General features: G+C 37.5%; 1 pseudogene across 1 annotated transcript; it reads right to left on the bottom strand.

Moving 5' to 3' along the window:
• Nucleotides 1-1,725: 1,725 nt before the first annotated feature.
• Nucleotides 1,726-16,524, bottom strand: LOC146313522 (uncharacterized; annotated as a pseudogene). The gene is made up of 11 exons (XR_014772076.1): nucleotides 16,384-16,524; nucleotides 15,914-16,183; nucleotides 14,719-14,997; nucleotides 13,556-13,858; nucleotides 12,214-12,420; nucleotides 7,439-7,708; nucleotides 6,398-6,676; nucleotides 5,512-5,816; nucleotides 5,225-5,332; nucleotides 4,887-4,947; nucleotides 1,726-4,412 (listed from the first exon to the last, which is right to left on the bottom strand). The product of XR_014772076.1 is annotated as an uncharacterized LOC146313522 (transcript).
• Between the last annotated feature and the right edge of the window lie 3,538 nt (nucleotides 16,525-20,062).

The raw sequence follows: 20,062 nt of genomic DNA, 5'->3' as shown, positions 1-20,062 counted from the left end.
CTGGATTTAAATCATCATCAACAAACTGTTCAAAACATTTTTTTAAAATTTGAAACAATAAATGACACAATGAAGAGATGTTACACGTTTCGAATTAACAAATTTTAACTTCACTCGGTTCAGTTTTTTTTTTTCTTGTTTTTGAAGAATTTAATCTCAATTCATTTAAAAACAGTTTAGTTTATCTAGTGTTGGTGAACATTTTTCCAGTAAGATTAAAGTTTTATCTATCCTTTAGTTAAGGTTGTTAAAACTTCAGTATGACAGGAATGTCTAAAGAAATATAAACTGAAATAAAACTGCTCTGAGTTCAACTCAATGAAAAAGGAGGAGAAATACGAGTATCAATGAAGAAAAGAAGATATATTTATCTGAGTAAAGTAACCAAAATATTAATTTAAAATATTAACTTTACAATATTTCATTTAGTATTTTTTTCAAAAAACTTACTTCCAAACTCCAGTCTGGTTCCTCCACCAAAAGTCCACCACAGTGATACAAACTCATTGAGCCGCCGTACAAAAACCTCTGACTGTAGAGAGACACGGCTCTCTGACTTTGACACACTGAAATAAACCTAACAGCCCTCAAGATGAAGCCTCATGATTAAGGTTTGAAATTTACTGTCTAGCTGAATATTTTATATTTGTTACAATTAATTTTTTAAGTTTCTATTGTTGAAGCAAACTTAGGCAGTGCAAAATATGATTGGAAAATATAAATTTTTATGGAACAGTAACTATTTTTCAAAACATATTGAATTACAAGGCGATAAAAAGAAAACATAACTCCTAAAATTAATGAAAATGGTAAAAATTTGACTTACTTCCAAACTCCAGTCTGGTTCCTCCACCGAACGTGTACCACAGTGATACAAACTCATTGAGCCGCCGTACAAAAACCTCTGACTGTAGAGAGACACGGCTCTCTGACTTTGACACAAACAAAACCAACAAAAACATCCCCAGTTTACCCAGTTTATGATGAGTAATAACTGGTTAAAGTGTTAAAAACAAGTTCACAAATATTCGTTAAGTAATGAACCATTTTTCTATTTAAATGTTAAACATCTACAAACAATATCAGTTTCTCTTACAGTCAAATAAATTAAAAGAAAATATTTAGAAAGAAAAACTCACCAATAAATCCTGACAAATATAAATAATTATTATAAACATGTTTATTGTTGATCATGATGAATAAAACAGTATTTTTTATCCCAATGTGATGTTGGTCTCGTAGTGAATTAGGTGGAATTCATGAAATATTCTGGATGAAAATTTGTTCATCAAACTCAAACAAAGTCACATAAAAATGAGCACTGACACATTTCTAATCAATAGACTGATAAAGTGATTGATCCATTGATAAACATCATCCTGAGAGTAATCCAAGTCCCTGTTGGAGTCAGTCAGAGCATTTCCATAGAGAGTGACTTTGCATCAGCAGCACCATGCTCCAGTGCTCTGGGAGAGTTTATAGTCCTGAGAGTTGAAGACTGGATGAGTGACAGCTGTCCTTCATGACAACAGAAGACACAGAAATCCTCCTCATCAAAAACATGACTTTGATCTGCGTCCTCATCTGGACTCTCCTCTGCTGCTGCTTCACAGGTAAAGTCCAGAGAATCAAACTCCTCTCCTCTATCAACATCCGTCCCTCTGAAATGAAGCCCACAAAACCATGACGCTGCTTTATGTTTTTGTCTCTGTGTCCTCAGAGTCTAGAGGTCAGGTCACAGTGACTCAGCCTGGAGCAGTGAGCTCTGCTGTGGGACGCTCCGTCTCCATCACATGTAAGATCAGTCAGACGGTTATTAATTCTGACTCTGTGGAATGGTACCAACAGAGAGATGGAGAAACTCCTAAACTGCTCATTTATTATGCTAATCGGCGAGCATCAGGGACTCCAGATCGTTTTTCGGCAGTGGATCAAACTCTGACTTCACTCTGACCATCAGTGGAGTCCAGACTGAAGATGCAGCAGTTTACTACTGTAAGGGCAGACACAACATCAACAGTCAGTATCTGTTCACACAGTGAAAAACCGTCGTACAAAAACCTCCCTCAGTCAGACTGAACAGAAACTGAACTGACTGCTGCAGCTGGCTGTGGGGATGTCCGTCTGGCCAGAGTCAAACATAATGTGAATATAATTCTACCTTTTTAAATACTAATGAATAACAAAATCAAAAATATTTTTAACAATTTCTGTTCAAGTGCATGTGGAGGCATTATTCTCATGTGATTCAGGAATGAAACGAATGACAAACATGTTTTTCTATCTAAGTATTTTGATGTGACTGTATTCCTTCACTTCAGCTACAAGTTTAGATGAGCTGCTTAAAGTAGCTTAATGGACCAGAAATGAATTTAAAATAGTACAGTTCTTGACTTTATATTGTCCAAAATCAAGTAAATATGGTATATGGACAAAAAGAACAGCATCAGCATTACTGCAATCATTAAAATGTCACTATCTGAAGTTTAATAATGTTAAGATGATGTGATGACATATAAAGACCCAGTGCACAGACAGAGATTAATAAACTTTATATGATTCAGTTCTAACAGTTCTGTTAGTCTTTCTTAGACTTGATGAAACTGATTTTAAACGTTTCACTTCCCCCTCTGAGGTTAGTAACCATGGTGACAGATAGGCGTCACTGCTCAACCATGGCGACGGGCATGTTTCAGTACTGAAAATGAAAAGTTAAATAAAGCTGCATGTGAAATGACAGATGCAGATTGACTTTAGAGATATTTGCATGCATGTCAAATATATGAAAATGGCCATTTTTGCTATATTTTAAAGTCTCATTTGTTTTTCCAGATATATATAAATCCTTTGCATACATGTCAAGATTTTTTACTGGTACACATATTAGGGATCCAAATGTAATAAAATATGCAATGTCTTTATACAGTATATAACATTATGTAGCATCAAAATATGTCACAAGACATATATAGATGTAAAATATTCTTTGGTGTATGCCGAACACTTTCGAGGTGAATCATTAACACTTCAGTCTGCACATGACGATCTTTTATGAGTAATATTCACAACAGAAAAAAGCAAAACAAAAATAAATTATTATATTATCAATCATTATATAATTAACTGGTCTCTTCAACCAAATCCCTCATATTTAGTTTATTATGTGATCTCCTATTGATAACTCTTGCAGTGAATAATGTAATATTTTGTCACCTGCACTGCTAGAGGACGCCAAATATAATTCATGACAGTTGTTTCATGGACACAGAAGAAAAGAAAAGCGGTTCTGTTGACGTGGGACATTTCATGACAGGTAAAATACACACAGCAACAAGTGACACATGGAGAAGAATATAATAAAAAAGATACAAGACAGGGATGAAAGAAGAAAACTAAATTCAATCATAAGACTCTGACAAACCCCACATCCACCCCACACAACCATCGACTGAGCTCACGCTGTGACCAAAGTATCAGAAAGCACCCAAAACACATCTGGATCTTATTCTAGGTGCAGGAAAATCATCAACCAAAGGCCTCAGAAACTGAAAACACAGACCGCTCCACCCAGCTGTGTGTGTGAGAGGAGGAGGAGGAGACGTCCTGCACTGACTGCTTCTATTTACAGATAATATTTACAAGTTATTTACCAGGATCTCAACAGATCTACACACAAAGTTACAAAAAGAAAAAGCATCAGAACTGTCCAAGAGTTTGATGACGTCTTTATTGGAAAATAATGTGTTTTTTTTTTATTCTGTCTATAATTGTACATTGATGAAGTTAATGTATTCAGTACACACAGGAGCACCAGCAGTAGCTCTGATATTATTCTCATTTGTAGATTTAAACATAACAAAATAAAAACATTTACTTTTAAGTTGGTGTTATTTCCATAGACTTTGTTCACAGCCCTCTGGGGCCATCTGGTGGCAGATATGATTATAGATGTTTAACCTTTCTCACCTTCACCTCACTCACTCACTCACTCACACACACACACACACACACACACACACACACACACACACACACACACACACACACACACTCCAGTCCCGTGTCAAGTAGTTACAATGAGAAAAGAAACAGACCCATGTCGTATTTGCTCTTCTCCTCAGTCTCCCTCTTCAAGTTCTCAGGTCTCACAGATCTTGTCACTCCTGGAGGATTTCCCTCATCAGTGATGGTTCCATGAGCTCTGACTGACATTTCAGTCATCTCCTCACACTCGACCAGTTTGACCAGTTTGATTTCACCTGTGATCTTCCATCTAAGTGTAGAATATAAACACATTTTGAGGAAAAAATGTGTCTTTTACAAATCAGAACCAAGTGTCTCTCATGAAGGAATAACAGTTTTGATGCCACAGTAACGTCATTGGAGTCCTTCTTCTAATCTTCATGAGGAACCTGTCAAGACAGATTAATAAATGAAAAGCTGAATAACTGATGAAGTATTTATTAGAGTTCATATTGGACATTATTAATACTACGCTGGCTATGAGACAAGTGATTATCTGCTTCTGAGTATTTTTTATTCCATCCTACTTTATTCTTCTACACATTCCAGAGAGAGATATTCTACTTTTGACTGCATAACAGTTATTTGACATCTTTTGTTATTTTTCAGAATTTTTGTCAGATTTTCAGATCTTAAACTGAAGACGTGTCTATGTTATGTTAGTGCACCACTGTGTTCACAGCACAGTTAAAACCAACATGTTGTCATCCCAACTTGTGACACCAACAAAATGTTTGGTTGTTTTGTAGCTGAGTCACCAGTGATGGGAACAAACAGGACGAGTCTCAGAGGGACGGAGACATTTGGTTGGTTTCTGATGAGTTGGGAGTAAAAACAAGCTGTTGAAATAATCACATACTCACTGGTAGGAGCTGAATTTCTGTCTGATGATGAAGAATCAGTTTCTGTTTGCACGTCTGAATCCTGAAACACAGATGAGAGATTACAGTATTAAAAGTGAAATCAGACTTTATGAAAGGACAGAAAGAAAACATGTTTTGTTCCTCTAACTCAGTATATATAGAACATCTGTTGACCTCTACTGTGTTATCATGTCAGTGAAGTTACTGAACATCAGCCAGCTCACACTTTGATTTTTAAAACTTTGTTTCCTTTCAGGACAAATATATTTTTGACATATTATCATTGAGTTGAAGCTGCAGGTTAAATCCAACAGTGGAGTAAAAATGTCTTCACTCACCTTTATTGTTCCTTCTCCAGATGAAAAGTCCAATGATGCAGAGTGTCAGCAGCAGCAGTCCTACAACAACTCCAACAACAGCACCAACAGGAGACTCTGAAGGAGGAACTGGAACCAAAACACAACATTCACACTTTGTCTCCACCACTGGAAGGACATGAAGATGTTTGCTTTACAGCAGTGGTTCACAAACGCTGTGCAAAGACTCACTGGTGCACCGTCAGATTTTGTGACCATACATAATGTCCTTGTCTTGGACACAAAACAAAAACTGATACCAGTCTTACCCCAGTTGGTCCTGATCACGTCTTCGTCCAGTCTGGTGACGATGCCGTCCTTCACACCAGAGAGCTGAAACACACAGTCGTACCTCCTCCAGTCTTCAGGTGTGACTGATGAAAGGTTCAGGTCAACACTCATCTGGAAGGTTCCATCATGGTTGGGGAGGATCTCTCCGTGGTCCACGTCCTCATGAATCTCCTCTCCATCTTTCCTCCAGAACAGTGAGGATCTCTCAGGGTAGAAACCTGTAGCGTGGCAGAGCTGACTGGAGAGGAGGGAGTCTTCTGGAGGAGAGACACTGAGGGACGCTCTGCAGAGACACAGAGAGAGAGAGAGAGAGAGAGAGAGAGAGCGAGAGAGAGAGCGAGAGAGAGAGAGAGAGAGAGAGAGAGATATAGTTTCAGTTTACTTTCTTTCCAATGAAAAGAAAGTAGTTTCTACATTAAACTGTTCACAACAAAGTCTGTGAATTATGTTGAGTAACTGGGTCATGATTTCTGGAAAAAGATACTGGTTATGATTTTTTGCTCTTTGAGCACCACAAGTGTGTACATTGAAGAGAAGACAGACGAAAAAAAAAAACTCTGAAACTCACACAATCAGAATCTAGATGGATCAATAACACTGGAGGCCAGGGGGAAAAATATGTATTTCTGATTTTGGGTTGAACTGTCTTTTAACTCATGCTAACTGTACTCTGACTATCACAGTCTATCAAATATCAGTCACTACTGATTGGTTCAGCATAAATCAAATCTTGCCACCACAGAAAACAGCTGAAAAGCAGGTGATGTCAGACTGATTGGAGTGATGATACAATGACAGTTCAGTCTGAGCAGCTTATATGAACATTGTTGTGTCATGAAACAACATCAGGTCATGTGACTCTACCTGTTCTCTGCAGAGAGCTGTTGGCAAAGTCCACATACCTCTTCAGCCACTGAGGGAAAATCTGAGTGAGGTAAAGCTCATTGTGCTTTATTCTATCTTTGTCAGCATCCCATATCTGTTTGATTTGTTCAGCCTGTGGTTTCAGAGCGGTCCATGTTGATGTCTTCACATCAAATGATATGACGTCTTCTCCATCATAACCATACTGATTAAAACATTTCACCTCTCCAGTCTCATCATCCCACTCACAGCCACTAATCCTCTGTAAACTGTGGATGTCTGAGAGAGAGAGAGAGAGAGAGAGAGAGAGAGAGAGAGAGAGAGAGAGAGAGAGAGAGAGAGAGAGAGATAGTTTTGTTATCAATGATGTACAGATGAAATCTTCAGTAGAAAGAAGATCTTAAAAATGAAACATTGTGTGATGTTCTGCTTTTCTCTCAGTCTTGTGTTGTACTCATGATTCAAGAGCAGATAATGACTGCACTTTTTCTGTCTATGAGCGATCAAACACAATTTATATTTTAGTTTAAAAGTTACAATGCCTTGTCCTAAATAGCTTGTTTAGGGCTTTGAAGCTTCCGAAGTAATTTGTAAAAATGAATTCCAGGTTTCCATGCAAACTTTGTTGGAAACTTTGTTTGCATGGAAGACATGCAACTGGTAAGACTTGTGTTAGACCAGTCTTTTACCTCATGTGGAATGATTTACAAAAAAGAACAGCAAAGACTCTTGACAGCACTACTATGATTCATACCTCCATACTTCCAGCCCCCTGCTCAGACCACTCATCTTCAAACTCAACCTCATTTTGATCTCAACTACACACGTGTGAAGCTTTATGAAGCTTTATGACTGACCTCTTGCACAGTTGAGACACAAAACCTGTCCAGTGTCCACAGACATAAACACCTGACAAAATACTCAGAACATCTTCTGTGGTAGTTGGTGTCTCCAGGAACACATTTTGTCATGATGGTGCACACACACATCCAATGTCCACTATCATGGCTGCACAGTCAATATAACATAGAACAGACTTACCTCCACTTTGGTTGAAGAGCCGCTTGAAATCATTCATCATGGTTTTGAAGAAGTTTGGCAGAATCTTTAAACATTCATATTTGTACAGCTCTAAGTGCTCAGGATTTCCTAATAAAAATTTCTTCATCCAGTCCTGTTTTGGTTCGACTGTCTTTTTGCTGGAGTCACAGTAACCAACCAGAACTCCATCAACCTCTGCAGCTCCTATAAACTCTGAGAAGTTTGTGATTCCAGAAGATGCAGTCGAGCAAAGAATCAAGGAGTGTTTCACTGTGAGACAAACAAGGTTTATACAGTCAGTATAAATCTAGACACATCATCATCATCATCACCCTCATCATCAGGGATGTGGTGGTAAAAAAAAAAAATGGGTAAACTATAAATTCCTCCAACAACAGTCTGATGTCATTAAGAATATGGTAGATAAAGTAAAAACTTTAGTCACCCAAATTCAAGATATCTGAGACTACAACTGCTGAAACCAAATTATATATCCTTAAAAATATATTATTTTCAGGGAAAAATTGTAAATATTTGGGAGTGAACTTTCTTTTAACCAAATCTAGATAAAACATTGTCCATGATGGATCAATTTAAAATGGATATAAGCCTATAATTAGGCAATTATGTATATCTTGTGTATGTAATGTAAGCAGCAAGTTCTTCTGTGTTGATAGTTTTCTGTTAGGAAATTGAAATATTTCATTAAATAGGAAATTAACTTGTGCCTGGTTTGTGCAGCCATGGGCGGGAGATCTAAAAATGAAGACAAAATGAAGGTGCAGCCAGGAACCTTTGGTATCTTGTGTTCAGCACATTGGCGTAAAAACCACTTGTGCCTTAGACCCACTAAAACCTGTTCTGCAGTGGCAGACATGTTGCGACGCGTCCATGTATTTCAGCCAAACAGGCAAAGAAGAGGGAGCTTGTGCCAGAAATGTCAAGGTGTTGTGTTCTTAACTGTAATATAATGCTCTAAACAATGGAGCTGAATCTGACTCTCACTTTTCAAAATTTAACTGTTAATGACAAGTGAGTAAACCATCGTAAAAAAGCAGTGTAAATGATGTATTCAGTATGATTTAGTTAAAACACGTCACATATGTTCAGGTAAAAGTGAAACTAAAACTAAATCAGTGTGTCTCTGAGCTGCAGGAGCAAAACACAAAGAGTTTAAAATTTTAAAATGTGATCTTACCTGCTGATGAAACAGGACAGAAGAGAAGAAGCAAAGATAACTTTTCCATCTTGTTTTGATAAAGACGTTCGATACCTTATCTGTCACAGAGTCAGATGGGAGTATTCCTGTTTTGACAGATGGGCGTGACGTTGGATAGGAATGGAGGAGAATAATAGAGAGATGTGGTGAGAAAGACGTATTAAGTATGACAACAATTCCACCTAAAACCAGAGGTGTGAGAATAGGTGGTATGTGGGGGGGGTATTAGGTTTTATGGCCCAATGCATTTACTTTTTAACTTGAACATTGTAGTGTTCACAAGGTGAGACGTCTGTTGCCCTCAGCAGCAGCCTCTGAACACAAACAGATTATATCACTTCCATCAAGCTCTTCAGTCAGTCACTGACAGATCACAGACAATAAACTTCATGTCAGCATGTCATCTTTGCAGCTGTGGTGAAGGTCGAGCTGCATGAACCATGCACAGCTGTTCATTACAATGTTAACTGTCTACAGCGTCCACAGCAGGACATCACTTAGGACTCCTGAGACAGCTGTCAAACAAACATCAGCTGACACACACACACACACACACACACACACACACACACTTGAAAAATGGTCTAAATAATTATGAACGTTTATTTTCATTCAGATCTTTGTGGATGCTTAATGAGAAACTAAACTTTGTTTGCATTTTGACTATTTGAAGTCAAGTTTTCAGTGGTTTTAAAAAACCCTCCTGACTCCAGACGTCTTATAAGTTTGTGTGTTTGTTCGATGGTTGAACTGCAGCTTCACTGTGAAGATTAGAGAAAGATTGGAAGGGAGAATTAGGCATTTAACTTCCTTTTTTTCAATTTTTGGGGGATTTTATGCCTTTATTTATAGGAGATCTGAAGATATTTCAGGGTGAGAGAGTTGAGGAATGATAAGCAGCAAAGAGCAGCTGCAGAGGACTCACAGCCTCAGTACATGAGGCGAAGCTACCAGACCACCAGACACTGAACTGTCTGAAGCTGTGGGACAAGAGTCTGTGTAATGATTACTGTTTTGTAAACAGTAGATACCAGTTGATCCAGTTTTTCCACTTTCACGCTCTGTCTCACCACCGTGCTACAGGTGCAAAGTGTCAGAGGACATGTCGTGTATCGCCTTCTGGTTTTGTCCTTCACTAACTGGATTCTGGTCCAAAATATATTCTTCTCCACGTGTTTCTTGTTGCTACATGTATTTTGCTTGTCAGTGAATTTCCCACATCAACAGAACTGCTTTTCTTCTCCTCTGTGTCCATGAGACAGTTGTCATGGATTATAATTTGGTGTCCTCTAGTGGTGCAAAGCTGAACTGCGCACTGCTTAATTATTTTTTTTCCATCTTGCCATGTTATAACACAGAGGTTTTCAGTCGTGTCTCCAAACAGTTTTAGTGGAGGCTCAATGAATTAAAGTGACAAAATATTACATTATTTATTATTATTTTTAGTTATCAACAGGAGATTACATAACAACCTAAATGTGAGTGATTTGGTTAAAGACTTATTTTATTTTTGTCTTGTTTTGCTTTTCCTGTTTCTGTTGAGAATATTACTGATAAAATCTGATAAAACTTAATATTATAAAAAAGCATAAGTAGTATAAAGTAGCAAGCAGGAATTTCAGCCAAAGACCTGCTTTATGCAAATATATGCATATATGTTTGGGCTGTCAATCAAGTAAAATATTTAATCACCATTAAACACCTGAATGTCTATAGTTCATCATGATTAAACACAAATTAATCACACATTTTTAATTTCTTCAAAACGTACCTTAACAGGATATTTTTCACGTGTTTAATAATGAACAAATATGCTGCTTTATGCAAATGTAACTTTATTAAATAAAATACATGCAAATGCAACAAAAAATGCAACAGTGACTACAGTGTTTGTTTGGTTTGTGTGTTCATGTCACATGTTCTCACTGGCTCCTGTGTTCTGAATGAACTGTTTAAATTTATGTGTATAACCTCACAAAGTTGGCATTACAGTAGTTTAACCTGTGTCTGGTTAATACATGAACTACTTACTGATCTAACAGGTTGAGATTTATATGTTTGTTGAAGTATTAAAAAAGCTGCCTGTATTTGTTACTCATGTGACTCAAAGTTGAGATCAGAGTCCATCTGAGTCCTGAATATCTTATTGCATTTCAGTTAGTGACTCTCCATATATGTGGCTTTTATGACAGTTTGGCAGCTTGTTTATTGGACAGAGGACGGAGAAACATGCAGATGTGTGTTTTCAGTTTATGAATGACAGCATATATAATGTATCCTTGTAAGTGGGAACACATATGAAAAAAACATAGAAGGTTAAAAGATTTATCCGTGTTCAGCCAGAATATTTTTGTTTGGACACTGCTAACACGCTGGAAACAGCTATTGCCTTAAAAGAGGAAGAAAACCAGCAAAGAGCACGGCCTGATGGACCAACCAAACCTTAAGTAAATTAAATATCAAGATTAATTCTTGAGTAAGTCAGGCAAAGTTGAAAAAGAAGTCAATCTTTCATATTACTGTTGATGCTAAGATCATTGATCTCTATTGAGGGCTGCCTCAGCTCAGTCTGAAACCAGCGTGAAGAGGAGATTTGAGACTGGGCCCTAGTTACTGATTATACATGGATCAAGGTCATTTTTACTCCGTGACAGTGAGATAACACACTTTAGAAAAAAAAAAAATATTATAATGCTGCTAATATTCATACTATTGTCTCGGACGAGTATGTGGACTAACTAAAAGAGTCAAACTTTTGAAAGTTGGGGACCCGACTGAAAAAAAAACCAACACAAAAAGAAATAATACATTTGTTGTTTTTTTTTGGCACAGCGTTTGTGTAGCACAACCACACACTCTATGAAAAATCAGTTAACTTCTACATCTTCACAAGTTTTCATTCAAATACTACAAAAATCAAATAAACTCTAATTATCAATGAGGACTATTGTGGATTTGGTCATTTGGGAAGTTTGGGAAAACATAAATATAAACATAAATTAAAGTAATATGCACCAAAATAAAAATAATTAAACTAAAAACTACAAAATCAAGTTTGAAAAAGTGCAACAAATGCTAAAGCTAAAAGCTAAAGTGAAGAGAGAAGTTTTTAGCTTTCTTTCAACAAATATTTAGCAAGCTGGAACGCCTAAATCATCTGTTACGTAGCTCTAGGGCGTAACTGTCAAAGGCTGCATCCCCGATATTCTTCCAGCTGTTTCTGGAAACCTCCAGTAAACAACTGGAAAGTAAACAAGGGAGTTAGTAAAGTAGCACGCTTGGTTCCAGCTCCTTAAACTCAGTGAGTGTGTTTCTCAATCAGGTCTCATGCTTTGGTCTGGATTCAGTTCCTCAGAGAGCTCAGAAACATTCTCAGGAGCTGTAAGAAACAGAAACGAACTGTAAAGTCCACTCATCCTGCAATGTATATATATATAAAAATGTCTGTATTATAATATGAACCTGTGTCAGATCAGTTGAAATAGAATAAAAGGAATAAATAATAATAAAAAGGAAATTCTACTTACAAGATGGAGAGCGTTTAGCTAAAATCAAAACAAAATACAAATAATTTCAATTACAGTTGAAAATGCCAGAATAGGTTTCGTCACCTTAACCTCAGTCTTCAAAGTACTGAATTCTTTCCATTTTTCTCGCTCACCTTTCTTCTTTTTATAAACAATGAATCCAGCGACAGCGATGCCGACGTGAGCGACAATAACCGCTGCACCGGTGATGAGGATGGTTTTGTCACTGGGCTCCTCTGTTGAAGAAAAACAACAACAACAACAACAACAAAACAAATAAAAGCCATATAAATAAACCAGGTTAGAAAAGAAGCCCCTCCATCCATCCATTGCAGTTTGTTGCCGTGAACTAAGACTGACATGGAATTAATACAGTAAATATTAATATCTCTGCATATTAAAACCCTTATGTGTTAAATTTGAAAGACAGACACTGACACTCTCAGGGTTGGACCCAAATGCAGACCACACAGAGAGGGGAGCAGTTAGTAAAGATATTTAATAAACAAAAGACCAACAAAAGCTTAAAAAAATTGTAGGATAGTCTTCAGTCCGTATAGGGGAAAAAAAAACAAAAATCCATGCAGGGAGAACCAAAAATCACAAGTAAATGAACAAAGAACACACAAGAAAAAGCCAAAACGCATGAGTGAGTTCGAACCAACAACTGAGGAGAAAAAGACACAGGGTTAAATACACTGGGGAGAGGGAGGACAACAAGACACAGGTGAGGGCAGTGAAGGACAGGTGAAAATAATCAGTGATCAAAACAGAGCGGGAAAACAGACAAAGACAGGAAGTAAAAACAACAAAGGCACACAAAGGAAGACACACCAGAATACAACAGGAAGTGAATATAAAAACCTAAACCATGACAATAAAAAGACCAGTTGAGTTGCCTGTTTGGACTAAACTGAACCTGAATCTTTCCATACTTATAAATCACAAACACTGAAACACTGGGTTACTCACAAAGTTAAACACTGTGGATATACACAATGGAATAAAATCACGTTGTGTATGTTTCTTCATTGGCCTTTTCCTGCATTATTCTGAGTTCAGTAAAGAGCTGACAGGCAGCACAAACCTGTCACCTGCGTGGTAAAAATGATATGGTCTCTAAAATGCTTTAAACAATTTCTGACTTAAAAAAAATCAAAAAAAGATCTTCTGATAATCTTGTTAGGCTCACATGATGTTAGCAGTCATCCTGAGGTGAGCAACGTGCATTTGTTTAATCAAATTCTTTAATTGGTTAAGTATGATTATTATTTTTTGTTTTTTAGATGAATTCTCATATCAGTTGGAGAACAAACAACACCCAAAAATAGACATGCAGTTCCATTCAGCTTCCTCTAATACCAGTCTTACCCCAGTTGGTCCTGATCACGTCTTTGTCCAGTCTGGTGACGATGTCGTCCTTCACACCAGAGAGCTGAAACACACAGTCGTACCTCCTCCAGTCTTCAGGTGTGACTGATGAAAGGTTCAGGTCAACACTCATCTGGAAGGTTCCATCATGGTTGGGGAGGATCTCTCCGTGGTCCACGTCCTCATGAATCTCCTCTCCATCTTTCCTCCAGAACAGTGAGGCTCTGTCAGGGTAGAAACCTGTAGCGTGGCAGCTGACTGGAGAGGAGGGAGTCTTCTGGAGGAGAGACACTGAGGGACGCTCTGCAGAGTAAAGAGAAAGATGAGAAATTCAATAGGGTGAAGTCAAGATAAGAAATCAAGAGTGAGTTGCTGAAAAACAAATGTTTTATTCATGTTAGAAGCAGTGGTAGATAATTATAGCTTGCAAACCTGAAACAGAATCCTGAAAATTATTACATTTTTGCAAATAAATGAATAAATGTTACAACAATAATGTTGCTAATAATGAAGGTTACCATACTGTAACTCTAATTCTACTAGCACAGACAGAGCCCTCTACTGGACTTGGATAATGGATCTGTCCAATTACACACACATATTTGCCCACTGAAAAATTGCATGTGCCTAGCCAGCCAATCAGGACATGGCAGCCTCTTAAGAGGACTTTAATGGAGCAGGGCCCATTAGTAGAGAGCTCCACCTATGCTAAAAGAACGATGTGTATTGCCTAGCAGGCATGTCAAACTGGTGTGGCCGGTGTGGCTGCAAGTTTTTCTTTTCAACCAAGTAACAGCACACCAGACTTGACTCATTTAATCAACTGATCTCGGTCTTCAGACAGCTGATTGGTGAAACTGTGTGCTCTTGGTTGGTTGGCACAAAAACCTGCAGCCACACCGGCCCCCTTGTGGCCCAGTTTGACATGCCTGGGGGCTCAGTGCCACACAGCTTTTGGGGGGGGGGGGGGGGACTACAGTGAGTGTAGTAAGGAGACTACACCACTATTAAAGAAACTCACAGCAGTCAGAGAAGAAAGATCTGCCTGATTTACGGTTCAAACCAAAGTAAGTTAATCAGTGTCAATGTTCAGTGGACCTATTTCTGTATTTTATTCTTTTATTGTTGTGTCCATGAAATTACATCACATCATGTGACTCTACCTGTTCTCTGCAGAGAGCTGTTGCCATAGGCCACATACATCTTCAGCCACTCAGGGAAAACCTGAGTGAGGAAATTCTCATTGTGTTTTGTTTTAGCTTTCTCAGCCTCCCATCTCAGTTTGGTGATTACAGCCTGTGGTTTTGGAGCGATCCATGTCAGTGTCTTCAGGTCAAATGATATGAAGTCTTCTCCATTATAACCATACTGATTGAAGCCGTTAACCTCTCCAGTCTCATCATCCCACTCACAGCCAGTCATCCTCTGTAAAATGTGGACACCTGAGACGGAGACAGAAAGAGAGACTGTAGGTAAAGATGATATACAGATGAAATCTCCAAAAGAAAAATCATCTCAGAAATATTCTCCTTGTCTTGTGATGTGCTTGTGATTCAAGAGCAAATAATCAGTGCACTTTATCTTTATATGAGTTACAAAATCTAATTATTATTTCGCAGTATTAAATGAACAATAATAGCTGTTCAGTAAACCAAGTGGATTTGTCTTCTTGAATTGTGCACACATCTAAGCTGTTACAAACACATTTGAAGTCTGTGGTAGGAGTTCATTAAAATACAATGCTTGGAAATGACAAAACTGGCACAGAAAATTGCACAGGAAATTCAAAATGGCTGACTTGATGTACATATAGATGAATGTGCTGGCAGGACTACTTTGTTGAACTTTTGTAGGGGGTCACTATTGAGCTATTGTTCCATGCCCATTTGCATGAGACCCATAAAATCTGTAATTTTTTTAACATTACTAACGTGTGTACCAAGTTTGATGCATCATCGAGCACATTTAGGCTCTGCAATCCATTTGGACACGGAAAGTAAAAACAAAACAAAACAAAAACATCCTCCTGGCATTGAGGCTGGTGCTCAGGCTCTAAATTGTAATTGTAATAAAGCATAGTCTTCCTTTTCATGTCACTTGGTCTTGACCTTTAGTGGTGGTTAGTCCCAAACTTTCCACATTATGCGCATGAGATCAAGGCAGCTGCAGATTTTAGAGCCATGTGCCACAGCTGCTCTCCAACAACTGAAAAATATCAGTGTATAATGTGGTTTGACCACAAACATTAAACCCTTCATTTTTTAAATAAAGGATGACAAGTGGAGCAAGAGGATTCTTGATCTTAATAAAATAAGTAAGACCTTTAACGACATGAATATAACGTAATTCATACTGTACCTTGACTTTGGTTGAAACGCTGTTTCAAACTGTGAATTGTGGATTTGAAGTAGTTCGGCTGAACCTCCAAACACTCTCCATAGTACCACTTCAAGTGCTGATGTTCATTTAGGAAAAGGTTTTTCACCCAGTTCTGTTTTGCTTCTACTATCTTTTTGTTGGTGTCACAGTAACCCACCAGAGTTTCATCAACCACTACTGCAACCACAAACTGTGGGAAGTTTGGGACTCCAGTGGAACCAGTGAAGAAATACTTCAGAGAGTGTTTCACTGCAGGACAAACACAGTTTATATCTTCAGTATAGATATATACACACACACCCAGATCACCCCACTCATCATAAATATGATGTAGTCAGTATGATTCAGTTAAAACATGTAGTCTTATCAAGGCGAGGTAAAAGTGAAACTAAATCAGTGTCTCCTGGACTCAAACAAGAACAAAATGCAGCAAGCTCGTGTGATCTTACCTGACGCTGAAACATGACAGAAGAGAAGCAACAAAAATAACTTTTTCATCTTGCTATGGTGAAGACGTGCGCGTAAAGGACCGAGCGGCTCAGCTGTTGTGTCTTCTGCTCAGTGAGGCAGACGGGTGTGTTTATGTTTTTACTGGAGATGGGCGGATGAAGCTTGTCTGTCGCCTGTGAAGAGCTTTGTTCCATTGAAGAAGCTTGTGACAAATGATGAATACCATGTGACTGCGGACAGAGGGATAATCATAATCTTGAGTATAGTTCCACCTGATGCCAAATAATGTAGTAAAAATAACAACGGTCAGATGACATGAATATTTTATGGCATGTAGTTTTTTTAATATCTAGGCTTTTTGGACAATGAATTTATTTATAATAATTTTACTGTAACATATTGCACAATAACAACTACATTTAAAGCTGTAGTAGGCAACACATTTTTTGGCATCATTGAGCAATAATTCCATAATAACCTTTCAGCATGTTGTAAAATCAAGTGGTCTGAGAGAAAACTACACTTCTGCACCTCCTCTTTGCTCTGTTTCCAGGCTTTATGAAAACTGGCTTGTGACGGGAGACTCTGACCAATCACAGGTCATCTCAGAGACTGGGTGTTGCTATTGGCTGTTTTACCAGTGCAGCTGTCTGTGCACATTCCTTCCGTGAGACCCTGAATCAGTGTTGCATGCATGCATGAAACGCGTGCATCTGCTGGAGGGGCTTAGGATGGACAAAATGAAACCTAAAATGTTGGTATCTCCTATTCTGGAAATGAGACTCAACAATCAACTGTTTCTGGGTTTTCTACCTACTGCAGCTTTAATGTAACACACCAAATTTAATAACACAGGCTTCTTGGCCTTTATTGCATACATGTGAGACTGAAATGATTAAATTCAGATAGGTGTTGTGGTTCTTTGGCTTCAGCTCAGAGGGGCTGTTGTAATGTTTGCAAGTCAGAAGATGTCACTGAGCTGCTGTGTTTGAAGCCTGAAAAGCCTGAAAAAGTTGAGAATGGTGGTTGCTAATATGAGAAAAGAAAATTTACTTGCCCTGCACATACTTAATGTGTTAATAATAATGATGTACTTTCCCTTTATTTGTCACATCACAACATTTCTTTATTCCTTATGACATGTCGTGGAATTGTGTGTTGTCCTTTTCATCAACATTTCTATACTTTCAGCTATTTTGCATTTTCAGCAAAAAATTATTGCTTCAAGTTGCTGTTGTCTTTGCCAGACATCTTATCTGAATAGATTCATCATCTGAAGAACAAACCTGCTTGAAATAAATGAACGGCTGAAGCCCTCTAGTGGACAGTTACTGAAACACACCCTCGAGTCTACTTGGTGAAAAAAGCCCCCGTGTTTATACAAATGTGCTTTTTGGATGTTTTTACCTTGAATGTCTGTAAGTTCCTTTAGTGTTTAAGGTTTAACAAAGACAAACAACAAAGTAAAAACACAGTTTCTATAGGAAAACAGTAGTTATGCTGTTCTTGGATTTCTAAGACCTGTTTCAGAAAGCAGGTTTAGTGAAAACTTCCAAACATTCATTCATCATTTGAGCTGTCACATGCAAAATGATCTATTCAACTATCAAACGCTGTCAGACATACTTGTATATAGATAATATAATGTGGACTTTACATCAAAAATCAAAGGTGACTTTTCTGTTCACAGCAAATGTAATCGGGGGTATTGGGAGGTAAACCCGAGTAAACTTTAGTAAAGTTTATCAACACTCTGAAAAGAGGCTATATTCAGATCAACTGGATCAATCAATGAAGAGAAAAAAAACTGTATTTACCACTACGCCCCTGCTACACAAATTAATTCATTATATACCTGGCTCAATGAATGGAAGTGACAAAATCTTATTTTTATTATTATTTTTAAATATCATAAGGAGATTACATAACAGCCTAAATGTGAATGATTTGGTTAAAGTTGTAATTTATTTTGTCTTGTTTTGCTTCTCCTGTTTCTGTTGTGAATATTACTGATAAAATCTCATAAAACTTCAAATTATAAAAAAGCATAAGGCCTTGCTAGCAGACTGAAAAGTACCAAGCACGTGCTTTATGCGTTTGTGTATCTAAATATTCAAAATGTACCTTAACAGGATATTTCTCATATGTTTAATGACGGAACATTATGCTGCTTTATGCAAATGTAACTTTATTAAATAAAATACATGCAAATGCAACAAAAAATGCAGCAGTGACAAAAAATGCAAAACACTGACAACAACAACAGTGAGAAAAGAAGAAAACAAAATACAAGAGAATGAACCAGAAGACTGTGACAAACCCCACATCCACCCACACAAACATGGACTGATCTCATTGCTCCACCACAGAAACTAAAATCACCTGAAACACATCTGGATCTTACTCCAGGTGCAGGAAGATGATGATGTGAAGGCCTCATTTACTGGACTGGATGTTCATGAACAGGTCAGAAACGCACCTGAGGGTCTGAGCCACTCATACTTAGACCACACATTCCCAAAGACTGGGTCGTGACCCAAAGCAGGTCATGGGAGATTTAATTTGGGTCCCCAGATAAATGAAAGACTATGGAAGAAAACCTGCAAATTGAGGATTTATATCTGCAGTTCACCTTTTATAAAACATTTAAAATCTGTATATTGTTTTACTGATGAGAGGAAAAAATAAAAGCCAGTTAATTCTGCCTAAATGCACTTATTTTGTCTCATTTATGAAAATGGCTAAAATGTCCAATATAGTTTTCCTGATCTGAGGAAATAAAAAACAATGAGGTGATCTGTTAACTTTAAATGCATTCATTTCTCATTTACAGCATTTCACATGTGTATGTGTATTTAATAGCAATTATTTTCATTGATTAATGTGTTGATTTTTTTGATAATTCGATTGGTTGTTTGATCAAAAATATGTCAGAAAATTATGAAAAAAGTCGACCACTGTTTCCTAAAGCTCAAGATGACGTCCTCAAAATGTCTTGTTTTCCAAACAACCCAATTATATTCAGTTTACTGTCAGAGAGGAGAAAAGAAACCAGAAAATATTCACATCTGAGATGTTGAAATCTGAGAAATTTGTTTTTTTCCTTTAATTATTGAAATTATTGAAACCAATAGGCTGTGATTGATTTAATAATTAACACAATCGATTCGTCATATGTATGTATGTCATGGATAACAAATAACAGAATACACAGATGCACTGCATAAGATTAAAATAAAGTAAAATATGTATACAGAAATAAGTGTTTTTTACTGGGCAGAAACTATATACAAAATCAAATCAATCAAATCAAAGTGCAGCAAAGCAATGTGCAAAAAAAAAAACCAAAAAAAAAAAAACCCAACAAACATTAAAGTCACGGTAAGCTAAAGGCTGAAAAAAGGAGATTTTTATATTTCTTTTAAAAATAGTGAGTGAGCTGGCTCCCCTGATATCTACAGGCAGTGTGTTCCAGAGCTCTGGGGCATCATTGATAAAGGCTGCATCACCTGTTTCCTTTTGTCAGGTTTTGGGAACCTCCAATAAACCAGCTGCAGATGATGGCAGGGTGCAGTGGGCTTTGTATGTAAGGACTTTAAAATTGATTCTAAATCCCACAGAAAGCCTCTTGGTTCTGGTTGATAGCTGACCTGCAGAGTTTTGGATGAGCTGAAGTCA

Source organism: Lutjanus erythropterus, chromosome 16 (genome assembly GCF_056507025.1).
Source record: "Lutjanus erythropterus isolate fLutEry1 chromosome 16, fLutEry1.hap2, whole genome shotgun sequence".
NCBI classification, from domain to species: domain Eukaryota; kingdom Metazoa; phylum Chordata; class Actinopteri; order Lutjaniformes; family Lutjanidae; genus Lutjanus; species Lutjanus erythropterus.
This window is presented reverse-complemented; position numbering and strand designations above follow the sequence as displayed.